Genomic DNA, 20160 nt, shown 5'->3' on the forward strand with positions numbered 1-20160 from the left:
TGGTGCAAGGTGTAATGGTGCAAAAGTAGCTCCCCTAAACCCTAAACCCTAAACTGGGGAGGCTTCGAGCCCTAAACCCCTCTAAATCCCTAAACCACGACGCCGGAGCTGCAGAACCATGCATCATAAACCCTAACCCTAACCCTAAACCCTAAACCTATACCTAACCATAAATACTTACCCTTTAACCTAAACCCTAGCCCTAGCCCCTAAACCCTAGCCCTAACCCTACACCTAACCCTAACCAGTAGATCCGGCTCACCGTCGATCGTGTGATAATGGCTCGAGCTGCGGGTGTATGTGCCAAAGGGTCCCAATCTTGGTTCTCCATGTGTATATGTACTAAACAAACCTAAAGGAATGAAACGTTACATTGGTGCACCCTCGCGCGGAGAAATCTAGGGGGGTACCCCCGCCGGGGCACCCGGTTCGCGGTTTTGGGGGGGAGGAGGGGGAGAACGACCGCCGGAGCACCGGAACCCCACCAAATCTTGCATGTGGGCCTATGCTATGTGTCAAAGTGTGGTGCAAGGTGTAATGGTGCAAAAGTAGCTCCCTAAACCCTAGACCCTAAACTGGGAGGCTTGAGCACTAAACCCCTCTAAAACCCTAAACCACGACGGAGCTGCAGAACCATGCATCATAACCCTAACCCTAACCCTAAACCCTAAACCTATACCTAACCAGAAATAATTACCCTTAAACCTAGCCCTAGCCCCTAAACCCTAGCCCTAACCCTACACCTAACCCTAACCAGTAGATCCGGCTCACCGTCGATCGTGTGATAATGGCTCGAGCTGCGTGTGTATGTGCCAAAGGGTCCCAATCTTGGTTCTCCATGTGTATATGTCCTAAACAAACCTAAAAGAATGAAAAAGTACATTGGTGCACCCTCGCGCGGAGAAATCTAGGGGGGTAGACTCGCCGGGAGTACACGTTCATTGTTTTGGGGGAGGAGGGGAGAACGACCACCGGAGCACCGGAACCCCACCAAATCTTGCATGTTGGCCTATGCTATGTGTCAAAGTGTGGTGCAAGGTGTAATGGTGCAAAAGTAGCTCCCTAAACCCTAGACCCTAAACTGGGAGGCTTGAGCACTAAACCCCTCTAAAACCCTAAACCACGACGCCGAGCTGCAGAACCATGCATCATAAACCCTAACCCTAACCCTAAACCCTAAACCTATACCTAACCATAAATACTTACCCTTTAACCTAAACCCTAGCCCTAGCCCCTAAACCCTAGCCCTAACCCTACACCTAACCCTAACCAGTAGATCAGGCACACCGTCGATCGTGTGATAATGGCTCTAGCTGCTGGTATATGTGCCAAAGGGTCCCAATCTTTGGTTCTCCATGTGTATATGTACTAAACAAACCTAAAAGAATGAAAAGTTACATTGGTGCACCCTCGCGCGGAGAAATCTAGGGGGGTAGACCCGCCGGGCACACGTTCATTGTTTTGGGGGGAGGAGGGGGATAACGACCGCCGGAGCACCGAAACCCCACCAAACCTTGCATGTGGACCTATTCTATGTGTCAAAGTGTGGTGCAAGGTGTAATGGTGCAAAAGTAGCTCCCCTAAACCCTAAACCCTAAACTGGGGAGGCTTCGAGCCCTAAACCCCTCTAAATCCCTAAACCACGACGCCGGAGCTGCAGAACCATGCATCATAAACCCTAACCCTAACCCTAAACCCTAAACCTATACCTAACCATAAATACTTACCCTTTAACCTAAACCCTAGCCCTAGCCCCTAAACCCTAGCCCTAACCCTACACCTAACCCTAACCAGTAGATCCGGCTCACCGTCGATCGTGTGATAATGGCTCGAGCTGCGGGTGTATGTGCCAAAGGGTCCCAATCTTGGTTCTCCATGTGTATATGTACTAAACAAACCTAAAGGAATGAAACGTTACATTGGTGCACCCTCGCGCGGAGAAATCTAGGGGGGTAGACCCGCCGGGGCACCCGTTTCGCTGTTTTGGGGGGAGGAGGGGAGAACGACCGCCGGAGCACCGGAACCCCACCAAATCTTGCATGTGGGCCTATGCTATGTGTCAAAGTGTGGTGCAAGGTGTAATGGTGCAAAAGTAGCTCCCCTAAACCCTAGACCCTAAACTGGGGAGGCTTCGAGCACTAAACCCCTCTAAAACCCTAAACCACGACGCCGGAGCTGCAGAACCATGCATCATAACCCTAACCCTAACCCTAAACCCTAAACCTATACCTAACCAGAAATAATTACCTTTAAACCTAGCCCTACCCCCTAAACCCTAGCCCTAACCCTACACCTAACCCTAACCAGTAGATCCGGCTCACCGTCGATCGTGTGATAATGGCTCGAGCTGCGTGTGTATGTGCCAAAGGGTCCCAATCTTGGTTCTCCATGTGTATATGTCCTAAACAAACCTAAAAGAATGAAAAAGTACATTGGTGCACCCTCGCGCGGAGAAATCTAGGGGGGTAGACTCGCCGGGGTACACGTTCCGCTGTTTTGGGGGGAGGAGGGGGAGAACGACCACCGGAGCACCGGAACCCCACCAAATCTTGCATGTTGGCCTATGCTATGTGTCAAAGTGTGGTGCAAGGTGTAATGGTGCAAAAGTAGCTCCCCTAAACCCTAGACCCTAAGGCGGGAGGCTTGAGCACTAAACCCTCTAAAACCCTAAACCACGACGCCGGAGCTGCAGAACCATGCATCATAAACCCTAACCCTAACCCTAAACCCTAAACCTATACCTAACCATAAATACTTACCCTTTAACCTAAACCCTAGCCCTAGCCCCTAAACCCTAGCCCTAACCCTACACCTAACCCTAACCAGTAGATCAGGCACACCGTCGATCGTGTGATAATGGCTCTAGCTGCTGGTATATGTGCCAAAGGGTCCCAATCTTTGGTTCTCCATGTGTATATGTACTAAACAAACCTAAAAGAATGAAAAGTTACATTGGTGCACCCTCGCGCGGAGAAATCTAGGGGGGTAGACCCGCCGGGGCACACGTTCCGCTGTTTTGGGGGGAGGAGGGGGAGAACGACCGCCGGAGCACCGGAACCCCACCAAACCTTGCATGTGGACCTATTCTATGTTTCAAAGTGTGGTGCTAGGTGTAATTCACCAAATGGTGCATGGCATGGATCCCCGGTCTGACATTCCTCACCTTCGGGCGATAACACTTAATGATTCACGGACGTGTACGGTGAAGTGTCCCGCTTGCGGGTATATCGGGGGCTAGACTGTGCCAAAGGGTACCACACATGGTTTTCCATATGTCCATGGACTAAACAAACCTAAACCTATGAAAAGGTATATTGGTGGAACGTCGCGCGGAGAAATCTAGGGGGGTAGACCCGCCGTCCCGCTGTTTGGGGGGGGAAGGAGGGGGACGGCCGCCGGAGCACCGGAACCCTGATATATGTGGGGGATGAGCATGGAGACTAATTTTGTATTTCACATAGTGTAATAAATAGTCATCAAAAAGAAAAACTAATTAACAAAATAAATATAAGTAGTAGATGAAATAAAATAGTTAGAAAAACAAAACAAAAAGTATAATGGCGCACGGCAAAGGGAGAAGCGCACGGCAAAGGACCCTTTGCCGTGCAACTTGTCTGTCTGCACGGCAAAGTTTGGCCGCACGGCAGTGCCCAGGCCTTTGCCGTGCGCTGTTTCTTTGCCGTGCGGCTTGCAGGGACTTTGCCGTCCCAAAATCTTTGCCGTGCGCTTCTCCAATTCTTTGCCGTGAGACACTTCTTTGCCGTGCGCCATATCTTTCTTTGCCGTGATATGTTTCTTTGCCGTGCGCTGCGCTAATACTTTGCCGTGCATTTTTTCGTTGCCGTGCGCTCTTCCTGCTACGCACGGCAAAGAAATCTTTGCCGTGCAGCAGCTCACGGCAAAGTTTGGCTGCACGGCAGTGCCTGATTTTCCCGTAGTGGCGTGGGGTGTGGAGCGGCGTCGTGCTCTGGGTGACGTGGTCACCACGTGCTGGGGGTGCGCGGGCGCGTGCTGGCGAGCTGACGTCTCAGCTTAGAACAAAGATTTTTCAGGGAGGCGTGCGAAAATGGATGTGCAGTGTTGCCACGATTTTGGCTTGGGGTGCTGGAAGGGACTCGGCAAGGGCACCATTTGCATGTATGGCTCAACCGGCCTCTTCTTTTTCTCTTCACTCCAGCCGGAACCAGCCAAAGAGAGAGTGTTGCAGCAGTAGCTGTAGGTCGTCCGGGAAGGAGGGAGGGTGGTGGAGAGGTCACGATGGGCAGGGGCGTTGCAGGGGAGTTGCAGGCTCGTGACATCTCACTAGTTGGCCAAGGCATGAGAGAGAGGGAGAGATGCCACTAGGGCACATACATGCATGTTCCGGCCATCTCCTCTCTTCTCTCCATCGAGCCAGCACAAGCCATAATGGCTGTACAAAGAAAATATATGCCTATTCGTGGTGAGAGTTGCCAAGGAGTGTGAGTAAAGAATGAGAGAAGGAGAGGGAAAAGAGAGGCACGGTCCATGCATGAAAGGAATTAATGGAGTTGCCAAAATAATGACAAGGATGGTTATGATGATATAATTCATCCAATAACTTGGCTAAGGTGGTGATAAAAAAATAGATCCTCAAGATGTGATTGTTGTGTAGATGATCTTGTGTAAATTTTGAATTTAAAGGCATTGGTTTTCCCCCATATGTGAATTGGTCCAAAACTTGAGTGAAATTTATTCAAAATAGCCTTTGAAATTTTTAAAGGGGACAAGATAATATTAGAGTTAAAATATGCTCTACTTGCATAACCTTGCATAGTAGGTTTTTCTGAATTTTAAAATAAGCAAAGAAAAGAAGGAACTGACATAAGCACCATAAACATGATTTTTTTTATTAAAACAAAAAGAAATAAAGAGAATAATTTTCTAGTAATTATTTTGAAAATAAGAAATGAGGTGATAACATATCAGTCCCACTTCCTAGTTTTAATGGGGAAAATATTTTGGAAATATTTTATAAAACTAGAATTGGTTTTGTGGTAAGAAAAAAAAAGAAGGGGGTTTATAGGATGTTGGGGGAAATTGGGAGGGAAAATCCATTTTTTTGAAAAGCTTGGTTGTGGCCATAGGACATTAGGTTTCCTTTGAGGATAAGGTTCTAAGAGTGGGATCAAGACAAGATGATATAGAGAAGGTGATTAGGACATCAGATGGTCGGATCAAGAATGTTTTCTAACATAGAGTTGGAGGATCCGGGAGGGGTTGAGATACAATTGGATATTAATCATTTGATGGGCAAATGATCTTCTAACAAGATCATGACTAGAGGAAGTGGGGATCTTAAATGATAGATCAATGAGACACATTAGTGGCAAGAGAATGCCAAGGATATTTGATCACAAATCAAATAGTCCTCTAATTATTTTTGGTGTCTATGGCTCTTATTTGATTTAAAATAGATAAAAAGATTAATTAAAAACTTTGAGTTGAGAGAGGGTTTTCACAAGGGTAGTGTGACCCAAAGTAAAATTAGAATAAAATATGGATCACTCCATTTTACTTTTGGAAATCAAAAATGCGTACAAAAGCTCTTATAAAATTTTAAATTCACACAAAGTAGGGGTATGCCATTTGGCAAATACCTTGTGGCAACAACAATTTTTGAAACTCCTATTGATACTACGATCTAAGTGACCATAGCCAATTTAAAGAAAAGAAAATTTTCAAGACGTTTTGAATTAAGACTTTGGGTCCAAAGACAAAACAAAACAGGTTTGGGTGTTGTGTTTAAAAGTTCAAATACTTTTGAAGAGAGTAGGTTAAAGTAATACAAGAGAGGCCATAGCATGAGTGTTTCTCGAGATAAGAAGATGTGGGTTGAGGTACTTCACTTAACATTATTCAACAAACATCACTCATCAAACAAAGTCAGACATATTTCAACCAAACACATGACAGCTAGCACAAGCAAAACTTAAAAAGTTTTTGTTCCCCCTGATTTTTGCACTTTGGACACTTAAAAATAGATTGCAAAAGTTGGGGTGTTACAGACTTCATAAGACAAAGTTTAGGGTTAGGTGTAGATACATGATTTGTTTGGTTTGAATATGTCTAGACCTTGTTTATTAACTTCAATTCCTACTATATGACATAAGAAGACTATGTGGGCTTTTGGTTTTTCATTGTTTTTTGATTTTTTCTGAATGTTTATGCCCATTTGAATCTAAAGGTGAGAGAACACGTTAATGGTTATTCTAACAAAGGTCATGCTTGGTATCTTACCTATGTATTATGGTACATCACAAATGTAAAATAAAAGTATGTACATCTCTATAAACCCTAAACCCTAACCCTAACTATATAGAAAAAGATGAACAATCCATGCTTTTCGATTGCCTTTTTTGTTTGGCTTGATTTCAAATTTAGTGGGGAGGGGAGGTAGGGGACGAGTGTGTTTCTTTCGATGCCTCTCTCGTATTTGCTAGTTTTTGGGGGTCACACAAATTCAGGGTAGCATACTGCCCACCCCCTCCCTTCACGCGCGGAAAAAGTGTTAGGCGAGTAGTAAAATGGCATGACCAACAAGTTTCAAGTAAAATTTCGAATATAACCAGAATGTACCAATTGATAGATGAGTTAACTTGGCTTCATGGAAAAAATAATGTCATGTAAATGAGTTAACTTGGCTTTCCTACCCTTGAATCCATAGGAAACTTTGTACTAATACAGTATAATGATCACCTGAGTTATTACACCATGATACGTCTCCAACGTATCGATAATTTCTTATGTTCCATGCCACATTATTGATGTTATCTACATGTTTTATGCACACTTTATGTCATATTCGTGCATTTTCTGGAACTAACCTATTAACAAGATGCCGAAGTGCCAGTTGCTGTTTTCTACAGTTTTTGGTTTCAGAAATCCTAGTAACGAAATATTCTCGGAATTGGACGAAATCAACGCACAGGGTCCTATTTCGCCACGAAGCTTCCAGAAGACCGAAGAGGAGACGAAGTGGGGCCACGAGGTGGCCACACCCTAGGGCGGCGCGGCCCCCCTTGGCCGCGTGGCCCTGTGGTGTGGGCCCCTCATGCCGCTTCCTGACCTGCCCTTCCGCCTACTTAAAGCCTCCATCGCGAAACCCCCAGTACCGAGAGCCACGATACAGAAAACCTTACTGAGACGCCGCCGCCGCCAATCCCATCTCGGGGGATTCAGGAGATCGCCTCCGGCACCCTGCCGGAGAGGGGATTCATCTCCCGGAGGACTCTACGCCGCCATGGTCGCCTCCGGAGTGATGTGTGAGTAGTCTACCCCTGGACCATGGGTCCATAGCAGTAGCTAGATGGTTGTCTTCTCCCCATTGTGCTTCATTGTCAGATCTTGTGAGCTGCCTAACATGATCAAGATCATCTATCTGTAATTCTATATGTTGCGTTTGTTGGGATCCGATGAATAGAGAATACTTGTTATGTTGATTATCAAAGTTATGTCTATGTGTTGTTTATGATCTTGCATGCTCTCCGTTATTAGTAGATGCTCTGGCCAAGTTGATGCTAGTAACTCCAAGAGGGAGTATTTATGCTCGATAGTGGGTTCATGTCTCCGTGAATCTGGAGGAGTGACAAGAACCACTAAGGTTACGGATGTGCTGTTGCCACTAGGGATAAAACATTGGTGCTATGTTCAAGGATGTAGTCACTGATTACATTACGCGCAATACTTAATGCAATTGTCTGTTGTTAGCAACTTAATACTGGAGGGGGTTCGGATGATAACCTGAAGGTGGACTTTTTAGGCATAGATGCATGCTGGATAGCGGTCTATGTACTTTGTCGTAATGCCCAACTAAATCTCACAATACTCATCATAATATGTATGTGCATGGTCATGCCCTCTCTATTTGTCAATTGCCCAACTGTAATTTGTTCACCCAACATGTTGTTTATCTTATGGGAGAGACACCTCTAGTGAACTGTGGACCCCGGTCCAATTCTCTTTACTGAAATACAATCTACTGCAATCTTTGTTCTCTTGTTTTCTGCAAACAATCATCATCCACACTATACATCTAATCCTTTGTTACAGCAAGCCGGTGAGATTGACAACCTCACTGTTTCGTTGGGGCAAAGTACTTTGGTTGTGTTGTGCAGGTTCCACGTTGGCGCCGGAATCTCTGGTGTTGCGCCGCACTACATCCCGCCGCCATCAACCTTCAACGTGCTTCTTGGCTCCCTCTTGGTTCGATAAACCTTGCTTTCATACTGAGGGAAAACTTGCCGCTGTACGCATCACACCTTCCTCTTGGGGTTCCCAACGGACGCGTGTTGTACGCGTATCAAGCTCTTTTTCTGGCGCCGTTGCCGGGGAACGAAGAAAAGTTACACCACAAAGATTTTCAACTCCCACGTCAACAGCTCTTTTTCTGGCGCCGTTGCCGGGGAGATCAAGACACGCTGCAAGGGGAGTCTCCACTTCCCAATCTCTTTACTTTGTTTTTGTCTTGCTTAGTTTTATTTACTACTTTGTTTGCTGCACTAAATCAAAATACAAAAAAATTAGTTGCTAGTTTTACTTTATTTGCTATCTTGTTTGCTATATCAAAAACACAAAAAAAATTAGTTACTTGCATTTACTTTATCTAGTTTGCTTTATTTACTGTTGCTAAAATGGCTACCGCTGAAAATACTAAGTTGTGTGACTTCACAACCACAAATAATAATGATTTCTTATGCACACCTATTGCTCCACCTGCTACTACAGCAGAATTCTTTGAAATTAAACCTGCTTTACTGAATCTTGTTATGCGAGAGCAATTTTCTGGTGTTAGTTCTGATGATGCTGCTGCCCATCTCAATAATTTTGTTGAACTATGTGAAATGCAAAAGTATAAGGATGTAGATGGTGACATTATAAAATTAAAATTGTTCCCTTTCTCATTAAGAGGAAGAGCTAAAGATTGGTTGCTATCTCTGCCTAAGAATAGTATTGATTCATGGACTAAATGCAAGGATGCTTTTATTGGTAGATATTATCCCCCTGCTAAAATTATATCTTTGCGGATTAGCATAATGAATTTTAAACAATTAGATAATGAACATGTTGCTCAAGCTTGGGAAAGAATGAAATCTCTGGTTAAAAATTGCCCAACACATGGACTGACTACTTGGATGATCATCCAAACCTTCTATGCAGGACTAAATTTTTCTTCGCGGAATTTATTGGATTCAGCTGCTGGAGGTACCTTTCTGTCCATCACTCTTGGTGAAGCAACAAAGCTTCTTGATAATATGATGATCAACTACTCTGAATGGCACACGGAAAGAGCTCCACAAGGTAAGAAGGTAAATTCTGTCGAAGAAACCTCTTCCTTGAGTAATAAGATTGATGCTATTATGTCTATGCTTGTGAATGGTAGGACTAATGTTGATCCTAATAATGTTCCGTTAGCTTCATTGGTTGCTCAAAATTCTAGGACATATCCTTATAATAATGGCAACGGCTATGGTAATTCTTATGGGAATTTTTACAATAATAATAGGAACACACCCCCTGGACTTGAATCCATGCTTAAAGAATTTATTAGTACACAAACTGCCTTTAACAAATCTGTTGAAGAAAAGCTTGGGAAAATTGATATACTTGCTTCTAAAGTCGATAGTCTTGCTGCTGATGTTGATCTTTTGAAATCGAAAGTTATGCCTAATGATAATCATCATAATAAAATTGTTACTACAGCAAATGCCATCCAAGTTAGAATTAATGAGAATATAAGATTAATGGCTGAACTGCGTGCTAGGTGGGATAGAGAAGAAAATGAAAAACTAGCCAAAGAGAAGAATGTAGCTAAAGTTTGGACTATTACCACCACTAGTAATGCTAATGCTACACATGTTGCTGCTCCTCCTACTATTAATAATAAAAGAATTGGTGTTAGCAATGTTTCCACTTCTCATTCAAAGCGCGAGAAACTGCCTGAAACTGCTAAAACTGCTGAAACTGCCTGTGATAAAGCTGCTGAAATTTTTTCCAACATTGGGGATGATGATCCCATTGACTTAGATTATAATGGTTTGAATTTTGATGATTGCCACATCTCTGAAGTTATAAAGTTCTTGCAAAAACTTGCTAAAAGTCCTAATGCTAGTGCTATAAATTTGGCTTTCACGCAACATATTACAAATGCTCTCATAAAAGCTAGAGAAGAGAAACTAGAGCGCGAAGCCTCTATTTCTAGAAAACTAGAAGATGGTTGGGAGCCCATCATTAAGATGAAGGTTAAAGATTTTGATTGTAATGCCTCATGTGATCTTGGTGCAAGTATTTCCGTTATGCCTAAGAAAATTTATAATATGCTTCACTTGCCACCGCTGAAAAATTGTTATTTGGATGTTAATCTTGCTGATCATTCTACAAAGAAACCTTTGGGGAAAGTTGATAATGTTCGCATTACCGTTAACAATAACCTTGTCCCCGTTCATTTTGTTGTCTTGGATATTGAATGCAATGCATCTTGTCCCATCATATTGGGAAGACCTTTTCTTCGAACTGTTGGTGCTACTATTGATATGAAGGAAGGTAATATTAAATATCAATTTCCTCTCAAGAAAGGTATGGAACACTTCCCTAGAAATAGAATAAAGTTATCTTATGATTCTATTATTAGAACAAATTATGATGTTGATGCTTCGTCTCTTGATAATACTTGATTCACACTTTCTGCGCCTAGCTGAAAGGCGTTAAAGAAAAGCGCTTATGGGAGACAACCCATGGTTTTTACTACAGTACTTTGTTTTTATTTTGTGTATTGGAAGTTGTTTACTACTGTAGCAACCTCTCCTTATCTTAGTTTAGTGTTTTGTTGTGCCAAGTAAAGTCGTTGATAGTAAAGTTCATACTAGATTTGGATTACTGCACAGTTTCAGATTTCTTTGCTGTCACGAATCTGGGCTAAATTCTCTGTAGGTAACTCAGAAAATTATGCCAATTTACGTGAGTGATCCTCAGATATGTACGCAACTTTCATTCAATTTGGGCATTTTCATTTGAGCAAGTCTGGTGCCTCGATAAAATTCGTTAATACGAACTGTTCTGTTTTGACAGATTCTGCCTTTTATTTCGCATTGCCTCTTTTGCTATGTTGGATGAATTTCTTTGATCCATTAATGTCCAGTAGCTTTATGCAATGTCCAGAAGTGTTAAGAATGATTGTGTCACCTCTGAACATGTTAATTTTTGTTGTGCACTAACCCTCTAATGAGTTGTTTCGAGTTTGGTGTGGAGGAAGTTTTCAAGGATCAAGAGAGGAGTATGATGCAACATGATCAAGGAGAGTGAAAGCTCTAAGCTTGGGGATGCCCCGGTGGTTCACCCCTGCATATTCTAAGAAGACTCAAGCGTCTAAGCTTGGGGATGCCCAAGGCATCCCCTTCTTCATCGACAACATTATCAGGTTCCTCCCCTGAAACTATATTTTTATTCCATCACATCTTATGTGCTTTGCTTGGAGCGTCGGTTTGTTTTTGTTTTTGTTTTGTTTGAATAAAATGGATCCTAGCATTCACTTTGTGGGAGAGATACACGCTCCTCTGTAGCATATGGACAAGTATGTCCTTAGTTTCTACTCATAGTATTCATGGCGAAGTTTCTTCTTCGTTAAATTGTTATATGGTTGGAATTGGAAAATGATACATGTAGTAATTGCTATAAATGTCTTGGGTAATGTGATACTTGGCAATTGTTGTGCTCATGTTTAAGCTCTTGCATCATATACTTTGCACCTATTAATGAAGAAATACATAGAGCATGCTAAAATTTGGTTTGCATATTTGGTCTCTCTAAAGTCTAGATAATATCTAGTATTGAGTTTTGAACAACAAGGAAGACGGTGTAGAGTCTTATAATGTTTTCAATATGTCTTTTATGTGAGTTTTGCTGCACCGGTTCATCCTTGTGTTTGTTTCAAATAACCTTGCTAGCCTAAACCTTGTATCGAGAGGGAATACTTCTCATGCATCCAAAATCCTTGAGCCAACCACTATGCCATTTGTGTCCACCATACCTACCTACTACATGGTATTTCTCCGCCATTCCAAAGTAAATTGCTTGAGTGCTATCTTTAAAATTCCATCATTCACCTTTGCAATATATAGCTCATGGGACAAATAGCTTAAAAACTATTGCGGTATTGAATATGTACTTATGCACTTTATCTCTTATTAAGTTGCTTGTTGTGCGATAACCATGTTTCTGGGGACGCCATCAACTATTCTTTGTTGAATATCATGTGAGTTGCTATGCATGTCCGTCTTGTCTGAAGTAAGAGAGATCTACCACCTTAATGGTTGGAGCATACATATTGTTAGAGAAGAACATTGGGCCGCTAACTAAAGCCATGATTCATGGTGGAAGTTTCAGTTTTGGACATATATCCTCAATCTCATATGAGAATAATAATTGTTGCCACATGCTTATGCATTAAAGAGGAGTCCATTATCTGTTGTCCATGTTGTCCCGATATGGATGTCTAAGTTGAGAATAATCAAAAGCGAGAAATCCAAAATGCGAGCTTTCTCCTTAGACCTTTGTACAGGCGGCATGGAGGTACCCCATTGTGACACTTGGTTAAAACATGTGTATTGCGATGATCCGGTAGTCCAAGCTAATTAGGACAAGGTGCGGGCACTATTAGTATACTATGCATGAGGCTTGCAACTTGTAAGATATAATTTACATAACTCATATGCTTTATTACTACCGTTGACAAAATTGTTTCATGTTTTCAAAATAAAAGCTCTAGCACAAATATAGCAATCGATGTTTTCCTCTATGGAGGACCATTCTTTTACTTTCATTGTTGAGTCAGTTCACCTATTTCTCTCCACCTCAAGAAGCAAACACTTGTGTGAACTGTGCATTGATTCCTACATATTTGCATATTGCACTTATTATATTACTCTATGTTGACAATATCCATGAGATATACATGTTACAAGTTGAAAGCAACCGCTGAAACTTAATCTTCCTTTGTGTTGCTTCAATGCCTTTACTTTGAATTATTGCTTTATGAGTTAACTCTTATGCAAGACTTATTGATGCTTGTCTTGAAGTACTATTCATGAAAAGTCTTTGCTATATGATTCACTTGTTTACTCATGTCATATACATTGTTTTGATCGCTGCATTCACTACATATGCTTTACAAATAGTATGATCAAGGTTATGATGGCATGTCACTCCAGAAATTATCTTTGTTATCGTTTTACCTGCTCGGGACGAGCAGAACTAAGCTTGGGGATGCTGATACGTCTCCAACGTATCGATAATTTCTTATGTTCCATGCCACATTATTGATGTTATCTACATGTTTTATGCACACTTTATGTCATATTCGTGCATTTTCCGGAACTAACCTATTAACAAGATGCCGAAGTGCCGATTCTTTGTTTCTGCTGTTTTTGGTTTCAGAAATCCTAGTAACGAAATATTCTCGGAATTGGACGAAATCAACGCCCAGGGTCCTATTTCGCCACGAAGCTTCCAGAAGACCGAAGAGGAGACGAAGTGGGGCCACGAGGTGGCCACACCCTAGGGCGGCGCGGCCCCCCCTTGGCCGCGCGGCCCTGTGGTGTGGGCCCCTCGTGCCGCTTCCTGACCTGCCCTTCTGCCTACTTAAAGCCTCCGTCGCGACACCCCGATGCATCGAGAGCCACGATACGGAAAACCTTGCGAGACGCCGCCGCCGCCAATCCCATCTCGGGGATTCAGGAGATCGCCTCCGGCACCCTGCCGGAGAGGGGATTCATCTCCCGGAGGACTCTACGCCGCCATGGTCGCCTCCGGAGTGATGTGTGAGTAGTCTACCCCTGGACCATGGATCCATAGCAGTAGCTAGATGGTTGTCTTCTCCCCATTGTGCTTCATTGTCGGATCTTGTGAGCTGCCTAACATGATCAAGATCATCTATCTGTAATTCTATATGTTGCGTTTGTTGGGATCCGATGAATAGAGAATACTTGTTATGTTGATTATCAAAGTTATGTCTATGTGTTGTTTATGATCTTGCATGCTCTCCGTTATTAGTAGATGCTCTGGCCAAGTTGATGCTAGTAACTCCAAGAGGGAGTATTTATGCTCGATAGTGGGTTCATGTCTCCGTGAATCTGGAGGAGTGACAAGAACCACTAAGGTTACGGATGTGTTGCCACTAGGGATAAAACATTGGTGCTATGTTCAAGGATGTAGTCACTGATTACATTACGCGCAATACTTAATGCAATTGTCTGTTGTTAGCAACTTAATACTGGAGGGGGTTCGGATGATAACCTGAAGGTGGACTTTTTAGGCATAGATGCATGCTGGATAGCGGTCTATGTACTTTGTCGTAATGCCCAATTAAATCTCACAATACTCATCATAATATGTATGTGCATGGTCATGCCCTCTCTATTTGTCAATTGCCCAACTGTAATTTGTTCACCCAACATGCTGTTTATCTTATGGGAGAGACACCTCTAGTGAACTGTGGACCCCGGTCCAATTCTCTTTACTGAAATACAATCTCTTGCCAATCTTTGTTCTACTGTTTTCTGCAAACAATCATCATCCACACTATACATCTAATCCTTTGTTACAGCAAGCCGGTGAGATTGACAACCTCACTGTTTCGTTGGGGCAAAGTACTTTGGTTGTGTTGTGCAGGTTCCACGTTGGCGCCGGAATCTCTGGTGTTGCGCCGCACTACATCCCGCCGCCATCAACCTTCAACGTGCTTCTTGGCTCCTACTGGTTCGATAAACCTTGGTTTCATACTGAGGGAAAACTTGCCGCTGTATGCATCACACCTTCCTCTTGGGGTTCCCAACGGACGCGTGTTGTACGCGTATCACACCAACATGTCTGTCACTTACGTGTGGTTCCCATGCGTGAGGTCCCACACTTCAGTGAGCACAAGTCATGTGCGGTAGGTAGGCAAACTCCCATCTTCTTTGTCAAGAGAAGACGCATCAAGACTCTCTCTCTCTCTCTCTCTCCAGTTATCCACCTCCAAAATCGATGCATATGTAGCGGCTACATATATATTCTTGGTCATAATCCCCTTATCTAAAGATGATGGATGCATGGCTTCACGTCGTCGTCGCTTTCATCGTCATTATCTTCGTCGTCCGAGTAGTAGTACTTCCTGCACATTGTTCCGTCGAACACCTTCACTGTGAGCACATCATCGCCTTCATATTTGAAGTGTACAAAGCAGCCGAAATCCACACCGTGCGCGATGGCGAAATTCTCCCAGCCCTTGTCGAGGTACATCCGGCCTTGTCCGTCAAATAGGACCTCCACGGTCCAGAGACGAGGACCGCAGTCAGCTGCTCGCAGATACACCTTAGCTGGCTCCTGGCCGTCAAGATAGTCCGCAAACTTTTTTGGGAGAGCCTGCAAAGAGATCGAGCGCCGATCGTTTGAAATTAAAGGTTTTTTAGAACATGCCCATAATCAATCACATGCATCATATATGTGGGAACGCGTACGTACCTTCTTGACCAAAGGGTCTTCATAGACGACGATGAAGAACTCCTCTATGATCAAAGGCAGTGTTGACGGTGGTGGTGGCAATGATGATGATCCATCACCCCGGCCACCCCTTCCCCTTCTGGTCGGCGTCCGGGACGTGGAAGCCATGGCAATGGGATCAAGTGTATGTGAACGAAGAAGAGAGAGGCAGAACCTATTGACACAAGGGATGGCCGTTGTGGCTGTTTATAAGGAAGAGATGACCGCTGTAGGGGTTAACACAATAAATTAAGGAGGAGGTGACCGTTGTGGGGGTTTTACACAATAAATTAAGGAGGAGATGGCCGTTGTGGGGGTTTATATCTCAACAAAAAAGTAACGCGGACTATTTTGACGGAAATGGAACTTCGTGATATAGTTTATCATTTTACCGTGAAAAGTAATGCCTAAAATAAAAGGTAATTCGTGATAGTTTATCATTTAAAGAATGGGGTACATAAGATACGGGTCAAAATGGCGCCTCTACATTTTTAAGATAAACTATGACATATTTTAGTGCCAATTCCCAACTCTTTACGATTTTTAGTGTTTTTAGCCAGTTTCACACATTTAAATGACTATATGCTGATTTATTGGAAGTAATTCAAATTTGAAATGTAGGTGTGTTATAACTTGGTCATAGAAATCCCCCAAAATCATTTTTAGATTCATATTACTTACTATATAAGAAGGCTATGTGCTTTGGTTTTTCATTTTTTTTTTGGTTTTTTTTTTAATTTTATGCCCATTTGAATCTTGGTCAAATACTAGCTAGCTAGGTTTGACCAATATTTAAACAATTTTAAAACATGAAAAGGAAAAGGCAAGCCTGGATCTTTTTTAGTCATTCTAAAATGAAGCTTTTGGGAGGTTCTTGAAATTTCAATGTTTGAAACCAATACGACTTCTCTTCATGCTAGACTTCATAAGATCGACCGAGTTTATGGTTAGGGGGTAGATACATGATTTGTCTGGTTTGAACACATGTCTAAACCTTGTTTACCAACTTGAATGCTTTCTATATGACATAAGAAGACTATGTGCTTTTGTTTTTCATTCTTCTATTTTTTTGAATTTTATGCCCATTTGAATCTTGGTCAAATCCTAGGTTTGACCAGGATTTAAACAAGTATAAAATATGAAAACGACAGGTAAGCCTGGATCCTTCTTAGTCACCCTAATATGTACCATTTTTTGGGAAGTTTTTGAAATTTTCATGTTTGAAACCCAAAACCACTTCTCTTCATGATTGACTTCATAATTAAGACAGAGTTTAAGGTTAGGGGCAGATATATACATGATTATCTGGTTTGAATATGTCTAGACCTTGTTTATCAACTTTAATGCTTACTATATGACATAAGAATGCAATGTGCTTTGGTTTATCATTCTTTTGGTTTTTTCCTGAATTTTTATGCCCATTTGAATCTTGGTTAAATCCTGGGTTCGACAAAGATTTAAACAAGTTTAAAATATAAAAATGAAAAGGTAACCACGGATCCTTCTTAGTCACTCTAAAATGAATCTTTTGGGGGGGTTTTGAAATTTCCATGTTTGAAACCCAAAACCACTTCTCTTCATGGTTGACTTCATAAGACAGAGTTTAGGGTTAGGGGTAGATACATGATTTGTCGGGTTTGGATATGTCTAGACCTTGTTTATCAACTTGAATTCTTACTTTATGACATAAGAAGGCTATGTGCTTTGGTTTTTCATTTTCTAATTTTTTTGAATTTTATGCCCATTTGAATCTTGGTCAAATACTAGCTAGGTTTGACCAAGATCTAAAATGAAGCTTTTGGGAGGTTTTTGAAATTTCCATGTTTGAAACCCAAAACCACTTCTCTTCATGCCTTACTTCATAAGACAGCGTTTAGGGTCGTTAGGGAGTACATACATGATTTGCCTGGTTTGAATATGTCTAGATCTTTTTTATCATCTTGAATGCTTACTGTATGACATAAGAAGATTATGTGCATTGGTATTTCATTTTTTCATTTTCATGCCCATTTGAATCTTGGTGAAATCCTAGGTTTGAGCAAGATTTAAACAAGTTTAACACGTGAAAACAAATAATTAAGCATGGATCCTTCTTAGTCACTCCAAAATGTACCAATTGATAGATGTGTTAACTTTGCTTCATGGAAAAATTAATGTCATGTAAATGAGTTTTAACTTGGATTTCCTACCCTTGAATCCATAGGAAACTTTGTTCTAATGCACTATAATAATCAACTGAGTTTTTACACCAACAGGTATGTCACTTACGTGTGGTGCCCATGCGTGAGGTCCCACACTTCAGTGAGCACAAGTCACGTGCAGTAGGTACGCAAACTCCCAGCCATCTTCTTTGTCAAGAGAAGACGCATCAGGATGCGTATTGGAAGTCTGTGGGTCCTTCAGGATCCTTCGGTTGTCCCTCTCACAAAAAAATCTCTCTCATTCTCGGCCTCGCTTCGACTCGCTCGCACCTCCTGCTCACTGACAAAACCTGCACAACAGTCAACATCATCACCCGAAAAAGGGGAGACACCATAATGCACTCCCTTCTTCTCTCCTTCCGAGTGATCCCTCTTCCTCCGAGTTTCACGCGACGGACAAACACACATGTGCTGCATAGTAATAATAAAAAAGTAGAAAAATCGACCTACGAATCTATGATTAAATATAGGTTAATCTAGGGTTTTGCCCACTACTACAGATCAAGTTCAAAAATATCCACTTGAATGGTTCGATTTTGGGCTACTAATGTGCGTTGGTTTTTAAATTTTTTCTGAATGTTTATGCCCATTTGAATCTTGGTCAAATCCTATGTTTGACCAAGATTTAAACAAGCATAAACATGAAAATGAAAAGGTAAGCTTGGATCCTTTTTAGTCACTCTAAGATGACCAATCTAGTTTAGGGTTAGGGGGTAGATACATGATTTGTCGGGTTTGAATATGTCTAGACATGCTTGTTTATCAACTTGAATGCTTACTATATGACATAAGAAGACCATATGTGCGTTGGTTTCTTATTTTTAATTTTTTTCTGAATGTTTATGCCCATTTGAATCTTGGTCAAATCCTATGTTTGACCAAGATTTAAACAAGTTAATTTAAAACATGAAAATGAAAAGGTAAGCATGGAACCTTCTTAGTCACTCTAAGATGAAGTTTTTGGGAGGTTTTTGAAATTTCCATGTTTGAAACCTAAAACCACTTCTCTTCATGTTTGACTTCATAAGACAGATCGAGTTTAGGGTTAGGGCCAGGGTAGATACATGATTTTTCTTGTTTTAATATGTCTAGACCATGTTTATCAACTTGAATGCTCATTATATGACATAAAAAGGCTATGTGCTTTGTTTTTTTGTTTTTTTTTATTTTTTTGATTTTTTATGCCCATTTGAATCTTGGTCAAATCCTAGGTTTAACCAAGATTTAAACAAGTTTAAAACATGAAAATGAAAAGGTAAGCATGGATCCTTCTTAGTCATTCAAAAATGAAGCTTTTGGGGGGTTCTTGAAATCTCAATGTTTGAAACCCAAAACCACTTCTCTTCATATGGTTGACTTCATAAGACAGAGTTTAGGGTTAGGGGGTAGATCGATACATGATTTGTCAGGTTTGAGTATGTCTAGACATGCTTGTTTATCAACTTGAATGCTTACTATATGACATAAGAAGAATATATGTGCGTTGGTTTCTTATTTTTAATTTTTTTCTGAATGTTTATGCCCATTTGAATCTTATTGGTCAAATCCTATGTTTGACCAAGATTTAAACAAGTTAATTTAAAACATGAAAATGAAAAGGTAAGCATGGAACCTTCTTAGTCACTCTAAGATGAAGTTTTTGGGAGGTTTTTGAAATTTCCATGTTTGAAATCCAAAACCACTTCTCTTCATGTTTGACTTCATAAGACAGATCGAGTTTAGGGTTAGGGCCAGGGTAGATACATGATTTTTCTTGTTTTAATATGTCTAGACCATGTTTATCAACTTGAATGCTCATTATATAACATAAAAAGGCTATGTGCTTTGTTTTTTTTTTTTGATTTTTTTGATTTTTTATGCCCATTTGAATCTTGGTCAAATCCTAGGTTTGACAGTGATTTAAACAAGTTTAAAACATAAAATGAAAAGGTAAGTCTGGATCCTTATTAGTCATTCTAAAATGAAGCTTTTGGGAGATTCTTAGAAAACTCAATGTTTGAAACCCAAACCACTTCTCTTCATGGTTAACTTCATAAGACAGAGTTTAGGGTTAGGGGTACATACATGATTTGTCGGGTTAATTTGAATATGTCTAGACATGCATATGCTTGTTTATCAACTTGAATGCTTACTGTATGACATAATAAGACTATATGTGTGTTGGTCAAATCCTATGTTTGACCAAGATTTAAACAAGCATAAATCCTGAAAATGAAAAGGTAAGCTTGGATCCTTCTTATTCACTCTAAAATTAAGCTTTTGGGAAGTTTTTGAAATTTCCATGTTTGAAACCCAAAACCACTTCTCTTCATGCTTGACTTCATAAGACATAGTTAAGGGCTAGGGGGTAGATACATGCTTTTTCTGTTTTGAATATGTCTAGACCTTGTTCATATCGATCAACTTGAATGCTTAATATATATATATA

Source organism: Lolium perenne, chromosome 5 (genome assembly GCF_019359855.2).
Source record: "Lolium perenne isolate Kyuss_39 chromosome 5, Kyuss_2.0, whole genome shotgun sequence".
Taxonomy (NCBI): domain Eukaryota; kingdom Viridiplantae; phylum Streptophyta; class Magnoliopsida; order Poales; family Poaceae; genus Lolium; species Lolium perenne.